This window comes from Oreochromis aureus, linkage group 22, assembly GCF_013358895.1.
Source record: "Oreochromis aureus strain Israel breed Guangdong linkage group 22, ZZ_aureus, whole genome shotgun sequence".
NCBI lineage: Eukaryota > Metazoa > Chordata > Actinopteri > Cichliformes > Cichlidae > Oreochromis > Oreochromis aureus.
This window is the reverse complement of record NC_052962.1, coordinates 27,911,865-27,922,300: the sequence shown is the minus strand read 5'-3', so window position 1 is coordinate 27,922,300 and position 10,436 is coordinate 27,911,865.

Genomic DNA, 10,436 nt, shown 5'->3' with positions numbered 1-10,436 from the left:
CATGTAAATTAAATGAAACAGAGAGTTGACGAAGCCAAAATCCACCTGCATTGGCATACACTGTGACAATATTGGAACAGGAGTGTGGCGTTGGCTCAACTCCAGCTGCTGCAAGCTTCACACACAGTGCTGCTCGTGTGGGGAGAATGATTTAGCCAACAATTACAGACTCCTGGGGACAGACAGAAGGTGAACAGCGTTAATTCATAACAGTTGGCTGGTTTTAATGTACTTTAGTTCTACTAACTGAGACTCTTTTACCCATTACCAGTGGCTCACTGTTGCTTTGGCAAAAAAAAAAAAAAACAAAGCAAAAAGGGGCGATCGTGGCTTAAGAGTTGGGAGTTCGCCTTGTAATCGGAAGGTTGCAGGTTCGAGCCCCGGCTCGGACAGTCTCGGTCGTTGTGTCCTTGGGCAAGACACTTCACCCGTTGCCTACTGGTGGTGGTCAGAGGGCCCGGTGGCGCCAGTGTCCGGCAGCCTCGCCTCTGTCAGTGCGCCCCAGGGTGGCTGTGGCTACAACGTAGCTTGCCATCACCAGTGTGTGAATGGGTGAATGACTGGATATGTAAAGCGCTTTGGGGTCTTTAGGGACTAGAAAAAGCGCTATATAAATACAGGCCATTTACCAAAAAAACCTATATTAAAATAAATGTATAAATTAAAACATGGTTATTTCTTTTTATATTTAATTTGTGTTTATCATTACCAAATGTGATTCTGATGGCTGCAGAGCAAGTCACCTACTAACTGGCAGGTTGCTGAAAAAAAGTGCCTTCATATTCAAGGAATTTTTTTTAACATTTGTTCTTTTTATTTTATTGATGTTTTTGTTATTTATGTACTTATTGTGTATGTTTATTTTTTGTTTTTGTTTTTTAACCTGTCCTGTCATCTACACTCGGAAACAGAGACATGATTTGAATGTACTGATGTGCCAAACTCATTTGCTCTGCCGAGTGCAGCATTCAAGCTCTCTACACACACTTCTTGTCAGCTTTAAAAAGTATTTTAAACTGATACAACAATGCACATTAAGAGGCAGAGTAAAAATGTGTAGTTTTAATCTTTACATTATCTCTTACTAATAATTACAGCACCCCTTTCAATAACCAGTGAACCATATGAAGCTGACAACACAAAAATATCTGCATCTTTTTCCCCCCAACAACCTGTGCTTGTTTGTGAAGGACAGGGACAATAGCCTCATTGGTTAGATGACTTGATGGCACACAAACAGGTGTGAGTGGGGATGAGTGTGAAAGCCTTGCATAAGAAACTAAAAAAATAAGTTTCTCTGTCTGTACTGTATTTTTATACAATAAAAATGACCACTCAGTTACCCTCTATCTGCTATCTACTATTGTGTGTGTGTGTGTGTGTGTGTGTGTGTGTGTGTGTGTGTGTGCTTTAAGAACATTTAGCTGCACAGTCGAGCGTGAACTCCCCTCCCATTATTAAGAAATGATAATATATGTCACTGAGCAGTGACTTGACTTTTCAATCATTCTGACCGCAGGTCTCCACCACAGCAAGCACTCAGACGAAGGTCAGATGAAGGTTATTTTCAGTGTGGGAGGAACAGTAGCTACACTTCAAGACTGTTGTGTGTTTTTATTTTTCATCTCAGCCTCTGTGCTCAACGAAATATGTCATTTGTGGTCCCAACGCTTAAGGATTAAATGTTGTTAAACAACACAATAAACTATCCATCCATTCACTTCCGCTTATCCTTTTCAGGGTCACAGGGGGTGCTGGAGCCTATCCCAGCTGTCATAGGGCAAGAGGCGGGGTACACCCTGGAAAGGTCGCCAGTCTGTCACAGGGCCAACATGCAGGGACAGACAACCATTCGCACATTCACACCTATGGGCAATTTAGATTATCCGATTAACCTATCCCCACAAGCTGCATGTCTTTGGACGGTGGGAGGAAGCCGGAGTACCCGGAGGGAACCCACGTAAACACGGCGAGAACATGCAAACTCCACACAGAAAGACCCCGGCCTGATGGTGGAATTGAACTCATGACCTTCTTGCTGTGCGGCAACAGTGCTAATCACCGTGCCACCGTGCTGCCCTCGGAGCACCGCATATCTCCTCCGGAGCTTTAATTTTAAGACGAGAACTCAATGTGAAAGCCGGGCTGGAGGAAGGAAAGAGCCACGCTGGAGAAGGCAACTAGCTGAATTCCCAAACCGAGCTCGGTGGAGGAGCCTAGTTGCCCCCCAAGCGACGCTTTAAAAACAAGGAAGGAGCAGATACATTCAGGCCAGACGGTGGTGAAAATGGACAATAAACTAAATTAATAAATTTCAGATAAATAAGTTTCAGTGTTAGCAACATTATGCATTATATTATAGAATATTAGAGATTTAAGATTCTTATTATAAATTAGACTGACAGTAAGTGTCTGAAATGTTGTCCTTGAATTGGAGATGTTTCAGTAACCCTGCCAGGACCACTCTATATCATTTTAAATGACACCTATATAAACTGTAAACATTTCTCCATGCCCAGGATGGTTTTCTCCAGACACTGGAGAACTCCCACAGTCCAAAATATGCATGCTGGATTAAAAGGTGTTTCTAAAGAGGCTGTAGTTGTGAATGACATGTCTGTGAAGGTTCTCAGTCATCCAGGTCATCGTAGTCTAAGGAGCTTGGAAAGAAAAGCATCTGGACTTCTTTAAGTTGCTTGAAGACACTTCACCTCTCATCCGAGAAGCTTCTTCACTTCTAGGGTCAAATGGTGGAGAGTCACAGATTTAAACCCCCAAGAGGGACGTCTTCAGGCAACTTAAAGAAGTCCAGATGCTTTTCTTTCCAAGCTCCTTAGACCAGTTGTGAATGACCTGTCATGAGTGACAGATGGATGGATATTTATGCTTGCTATAATCATTTTCTATTGGTATTATCTTCTGGGAGAGAGATAAGTTCTTTGGGCACAACTTTTTTTACTTTTGACTCTAAATTGCATGCTGAGGTCCATGAGCTTTTTCAAGAACCCTATTTTACATAAAATTAATTGTTTGAGCAGGTGAGGGATTTGGGTTGATCACTTGGTGTCTGAGACATAAGCGAGTTAGGAGTCAAGTATAAGTTACTATAATGATGAGGATGAAGAGTTGGTCATCACAATATAACATACAGATAAACCTCCTAGATATCAGTCTGTCCAATTAGGAAGCAGGATCCATTTCACCTGCTTCGGTGCACATAACAGTGATAACCCGTGCACCAAGACAACCTCCAAAAATTAGAAAGAAAGTACTTAAACATAAAAAGTGCCCGTACAAATTTGTGTGTGACTGAGACTCAAATTTAAAATCCAGTTTTCCTGATTGTTTTTTCTCTAGTTTTGCTTTTTGCAAGTATCTCTGTCACTCACGGTGAGATTAGTGACATTAGTTGCACTGGTTGGAGGTTGTCTTCTTGTTGCCACTGCAGTGCAATGTTGTCACTTTTGTTTGCACCAAAGTAGGTGAAATCCATTAACACTGGTCTTTTGATTGCTAGCTGAATAGATTGTGTTATACTCTGATGACTATAAAGAAGCTTTTTATTGAAAAAGCACAAATAGACGACCATGCATTTATTGTCCATTGTGCTTCAGTTAGTACCAAGCAAGCTGGAAGAAAGACAGCACTGTTAATCTGTAAAGAGGAAATAGGCTCTTGAGAAAAATGATGCCATTGCCTGCAACTGAGGATGTATAATATAGTGCACACATACTGTTTGTGTTTTTTTAAGATTATGATTTTCTTCTCAAAACTTATCTTCTGTTAATGTTTTTTTAAGGTCTACCAAATCTACAGAGCAATATTCTTATTTTACAATACTCCAAATGCAAACCCACAAAACACAAATAACATTTTATTACTACTGATAGTGTGGTGGATTGTCAGTGCAAACACCGCCCAATTATGCATAGTCAAAGCTTGCATGATAATAACAAATAATTTGTACAGGTTGTATCTGATTCCATTTGTTTAGTTATAAACAAATAACCACGGTCCCACATTTATATCAGCAAAGATGTACACAAAACTGCTCACATGTCCACACATACACGAAGACATCTGTAAGGATACCTGGGTCTGGTGACCCAGTGGCTGTGGTTTTGAATATCTATGTTCTTTGATTTAGTTTTTCTATTATTTAGTTTTGTATATCTGATGTGTAGTTCTTAGTTTTGTTATACTGCCTTCCCTGTGTTCTTGTGGCTCGTTGTCTGTTATGTTTTCGTGTCTGTTCTTTCCCAGACTCGTCTCTGTCGTGTCTATCTGGGTCTGGTCTGTGTGTGTGGGTGTGTCCCTGTTACTTCCCGTTTTAATTTGATTGTCTCCTGTCTGTGTGCGCCATGTTCTGTTTTTGCCTCTCTTACTTTGAAGGTACCTCATCTCATGTATTATATTCAGCTTTGCATTATCTGTCTCGTTGTGCATAATTAGCCCCAGTTGTGTACGTCACGTTTCCTGTTCACTCGTCATTCCTTGTGTAAACCCTTTGTTTTCTTCCATCCAGTGTCATGTCCTGCCTGTCTGCCTTTTTAGCTTCGTGAGTGTTTCCAGTTTAGTTAGTTTTCTGTTTTTCTGCTTTCCAGCAGTAAAGCTGAGTTTTGAGTTTACCTTTTGCGTCCTGGAGTCTTCATATTGGGTCCTTCATTCCTGCCTGCCACACACAACCCCTGTTCATGTTTTTACATTGTCCACAGTTTCATGGCCCGTTTCCCTTAAACTTAAACCCAGTAATCACTGAGAGCAAATGATCAAATTCATCAGTTAGAAAACTCTCATTAAAATGAAAGTTCATCCAGTGACACCACCCATCCCTATCAGTTCTAGACAGCAGCAGCTCAAGTTGCCGGAGTAATTGTGCAAAACTTTGGGTCGACTCTCTGAGTCCTCTGAAATGCTTTTGTCTAAAGCTCATCCGTAACTCATCTCAGTTAGGTTAGATGATACTCCTGTACAAATTTTTCTGAAATGAATGCCAACCAACAGATCAAGATCATAATTTGATCTAGTAAAAGTTTTCCATGAATGTGTGTCCCTCTTTTCTATAGGAAATTGCTCTCAGTAAGATTTTGTGGTCCTGCAATTAAAAATTAGGTCACCAAAGCAGTTTAGAACAAAAGCCCAAACCTAGTTTTGTCTAAGAACCCTCAGTCAAAATAAAAGCAAAGGAGACAATGCCTAGTGTGAGTACATTCTTAAATAGTATGAGCTAATAATCAATCCATTCATTTGAATATAGGTAGTTTCCTGTTCTTGTGTTTATTTGTTTTGTTTGTTTTGTTTTCTTTAAAAGCCTGATGCTGAAGTGTACATCATTGTCCAACAGTACAAGTAATGGTGGTCTTTTATTTTGAAAATTTGACACGTGATTTTTCCTGTCAGTCAGATTTGCATAGGAAGGTTTCTAATTGAGTGAAGTGATCCAGTAGTATGTGCTTGGAAGCTATAACAAGAGCTGCCTGATTACTGTATGTCCAAACTGGGAAATTGAAACAGGAGAGAAAACAGTGGGTTTTTTATGTGTGGTACTTGATTACAAGCAGAGCTCTTATGTAAGATTTAACCATTTTTCTTAGAGAGAAACAAGATTTAACTACCAAAAGAGCTCAGATGTATCCATTAATCAGATAAAGATACTGATCTAATCTGCTTATAAAATGAACTAATTCACATGGGTCAAATCTCAGCCACTGATCCCACTTTTCTCCTCCTGTTTGGCGTAAATAGCAGCTAAAGTTGCCTTTGCAGTGAGATTCTAAGTAACTGTGAATTAAATTTCTCTGAAATGCTTTGTTCAAAAATCGTCATCTAGGGTAGCTGTAACTCAAATGCCCCCTAGAACAAAGAGTATAAAGTCTGCTGGCTTTGAGAGTAATATGAAACAGAGAGGACATGTGTATTAAGTATGTGTAGTATTTTTGCATTTCTACAGTTACAAACTCTGTGTTAGCCATTTTGGTATCAAAATAAAGCTAACACTTGTGGGGCTTAATCATCCAGTCATTAATTCTGACGTCATTAGCCGTTTCTGGGTCCAAACTCCACCTCAGGTCCCTAAATAGTAAATGGTAAATGGCCTGTATTTGTATAGCGCTTTACTTAGTCCCTAAGGACCCCAAAGCGCTTTACATATATAGTCATCCACACATTCACACACTGGTGATGGCAAGCTACATTGTAGCCACAGCCGCCCTGGGGCGCACTGACAGAGGCGAGGCTGCCGGACACTGGCGCCACCGGGCCCTCTGACCACCATCTAAAATGAAGATAACACTGTATATATTGTTTTTTACCTTTATGCTTTGTGTAAACAACTAAGGTGTGTTTCTTATGAAATCCATGAAGTGCTATAGAGAAAATTACATTTTATTTATGTAATTAACACATTTTGAACTCTTAAAGAAATATAACAAAAGGAAAGACACCCAACTAAACTAAAATGATCCATGTAGCAAACAAAAACTGCTGTGAGCCGCCACCCTTATGTCGCCTTTGGGCTTTTGGAGCCTTGACCTGACTTTTAAAAAATAACTGGAAAAAAGCTCTATGCTGCTGAAAAATGAAAAATAGATATTTGCAGAATTCTGCCTAAATATGTATTTTACCTTGTTAATGTGTGTGACGGGGCGTGGTCTGCAGTGCCGCTGCAGGGGAGGCGGACACACCTGAGCAGCACCCACAATCACACCACGCCGCCTTAACATCTGTGCCATCTATGCTGTTGTGTTGTTGTTGGTATGTGTCGGGCTGTGAGCTGCAAAGCTACAGCCGGCTGTATGCGTCAGCAACCATGTGTGAAAAGTGGTCAATAAAGAGATGCTGAAAAGCATGTTCATGGAAACATCGTCGGGTCTGCCGTGGTATGTTTACAATGGGACTTCTGCTCCTGAACCTCTGCGCACAGCATCTGCAAATCGGGGCTGTATGAAGTCACTTTCATCTTTACGCAGGACTGTAAGCTGTCATCTGTGAGGCGGTGTTTGTTTTTAACATAGTTCACGGTGGAGAATAGCTGCTGACATAATGTGGATCCTAAGATCCATAATTGGCCTACCTGGGGTTGAAAGTCTCGATAAATGCACGGCATTTAGGCGGGTATACCGGCTTCCGCGAGTGTGACGCTTATTTTGAGTGATTAAAAATAATAGAATATAATTTTATTTTTATATTTCAATATCACAATAATCTTCCAATTTAGAACTACAAGTTAAAAAAGAACTAACATAAATAAAATACACTTCAGCTAAATACTTCTAATTTATTTTCCCAAACCACGCGGAGCCGCACTATAAGGACTAAAGAGCCGCATGCAGGTTGCCGACCCCTGCCCTAAGTCAAATGAACACTGTAGGATCACCTAGAGTTAAAAACTGTCTAAATTCTTCATCTTTAACAAAATGATCACTATGGCTGTTCTACCAGGTGTAACAATTAAGTTTAACATCCAGGCATCCATGAAAACAGGATTTATCAAATTTAACGGAGTTCGAAGTTAGCAAGGAGTTAGCTCACTAGTTTCCACCTAAACATAATATACCATGTTCTGAATGAGGGATTTCTGAAAACGTACAACTCTACTATCACTTCAGACATTAATGAACCTAGCAAACTAAACAGTAGTGACATTTGTAGGGTTACTGAAGTTGGGCTAGCAGGTATATAATGATGTTCTACGTGGTGGCTAGCTACACAGCTATGGTAGCTAGCCACATGCAGTGTTGCCAACTTAGCAACTTTGTCGCTATATTTAGCAAGTTTTCAGACCCCTTAGCAACTTTTTTTCTAAAAAGCGACTAGCGACTAATCTGGCAACTTTTTCTGGTGTTATTGGAGACTTATTTATGACAACTTTTTGACGTGAAAGCGCGTATCGTTCTTACTCTCAACAAGCAGCGGGTGCTGCGGTGGGCACCTCGCCCGTACCAAAGCGCTCATGGGCGGAGGATAGTCCTCCCCAGCTGCTATCAGGGCAGGAGATGTTCACACCTATGCGTCCAAACTGCAAGCCGCAGCTCCCGCACTGACTATAACGCAGTCAGTTCTTCTTTTACTGTTAAGTTGTTTTGTGGATCACAAGGTTTAAAACTACTTATAAACACACACACACACACTAACACAAAGTAACTTCACCAGAGTGCCTATTTCGGGTCACTTTTGCCGGCCCAAGCCCGGATAAAGGAGTAGGGTTGGAATTGTGACATTAAAAAATAATAATTGTTAAAGGAAATTTAATTTGTAGTTTTAAGTAAATTCTAAATGCATTTAAGACGTTTTTTACTCACTTTATGTCTCTTTCACAATGTTATTTTTCTCTCCTACAATGTAGGTTATAATTACATTAGCATGACCAATTATGCAAATTAGGCGATGATGTCATTTAGCGACTTCTAGCAACTTTTAGGACAGCTAATAGCGATTTTTCTTACTGAGTTGGCAACACTGGCCACAGGTTTCCTCTGTGGTTAGATCTGGCTTTTTTCAATGGCACCAAATTTCTAAGGTCAAGCGATTAATACCGTGCAAAGACCTTGAAAAAATTATCCATGTCTTCATGACCTCCAGACTTGATTATTGTAAGTCTCTCTACTCTGGACTCAAACTCATTCACCTCCAACGATTACAGCTTGTCCAGAATGCTGCGGCTCGCCTCCTAACTGGAACTAGTAAATTCGCCTCCACTACCCGTGCTTTCTGATTTACATTGGCTGCCTATTAAATTTCATATCGATTTCAAAGTCCTGTTGCTTACTTTCAAATACCTAAACAACCTCGCACCAGACTATCTTACTGACCTCCTCAGTCTTTATACTCCAGGCCGTTTATTGCGATCATCTGGACAGTTACTCCTGGCTCAACCCAGGCACTGTCTAAAGACTAGAGGCGACCGTGCCTTTGCCTCTTAACCTGGCTTTTTCCCCTTGTTAATTCTCTCTGTTTCTTAATCGCTGCATCTTTCCCTAGCGTATTATGTATTCTCCCTATCTCTACTCACTAATGATTTTGTTTGTCCTTCATTTTACTGTGTTTTTAATTTTTCATTGCTTAGTGTAATCATTTATTGTCTATTGCTTCATGAAGCACTTTGTGTACCCCTGGTTTTAAACATGCTATATAAATAAATTGGTTAGAATATAAATGGTTATAGTATAAACATTTTAGCACAGTGAAGCTGGAGGATGAACGCTAACTTTTTTCCACTCGATAACATTTAACGTGAGACTTCCTGTTAGGTTAGGGACAAATGCAATTGCGTGGCAGGATGCTGTAAACGCACCAAACTTAAGTCAGGAGAACAACTGAGATAGATAATCTATCAACAATACGAGGTTAGTCATTAATATACTGCTGCATGGGCTGGACTTTAGTTACATCGTTAGGTTTTTAAAACTGAGCTTTAAAAAGAACAGTGGTAATAAAAACTGAGAGAGGCCAACAGTGATCACTGCCTTTTTTAAGAGTTTTTTTGTTGCCTTTTATAGCATATAACCACTCAAATGTGCTGCAGTAGACCAAAAACTAAAGAAAGCATTGATCAACATATAGACATAACTGTTGAAAGAATTGTGCCGCTGAAGTGAAACAGAGCAAATTTACAGAAGTTTTATTAGAGACATAGCTAAGTATTTTACAATTTGGCACCATCTGTAAAAGTTAAAATTTCTTAGGTATTGAATAGAAGAAATTAACTTGCTTGTCAGAGGTCATTTTTGAAAGAAAATGGTGCATAATGCGTCTTTGCAAGCAAATAAGGCAGAAAATAGTGGTATATGATGGGAAGATGCTCTTGAAGCCCACATGGGAGATGCAGCTATGCAGGAAAAGTGGTTTTATTGCAGTGCTGGTTCATTGAATTTTGGTTGGAACATGACAGATCCTGCAGTTTTGGAATCTGTGAGATCTATGTTTCCAGCAGAGACATTGTTTGTTTGTGTCGATGCCATCGGGAGAACATGGGGATCTGCAAATTGTGTCTCTTTAATTCCTTGTTGTTTTAGTTGTTTTTGGTGATCATGGAAATTGTTTTGTGCGCTTTTAGCTGAGATTCTGACATTTCTTTGGATACTGTACATGTCTATATTGAATAACAGACCTGGCGGTACAGCCCGTGTTCCCTCTCTGCACCAGGGGCAATGGGGTTCAACGGGTTAATCTCCAGCTGTCTTCTACAATGTGTCTCTTGGCCTGTCTTCCTCCCCATTTTTTCCCTTTCCATTGTCCACAAGTGCTTCCTCAAAGGAGATAATCAGATTTTTGTGATTTTCTCTATATTATCGTACGGTCTTTACCTTATAATCTAAAATGGTCCGAGGCAACTGTTGTGACTTGGCGCTATAAAAGTAAATTGAGTTGAATTGAATGTTGGGTTGGTGTAGAGCAGCGATAGTGTTCATGGTCAGTCTAAGAGGTTTACACTGTCT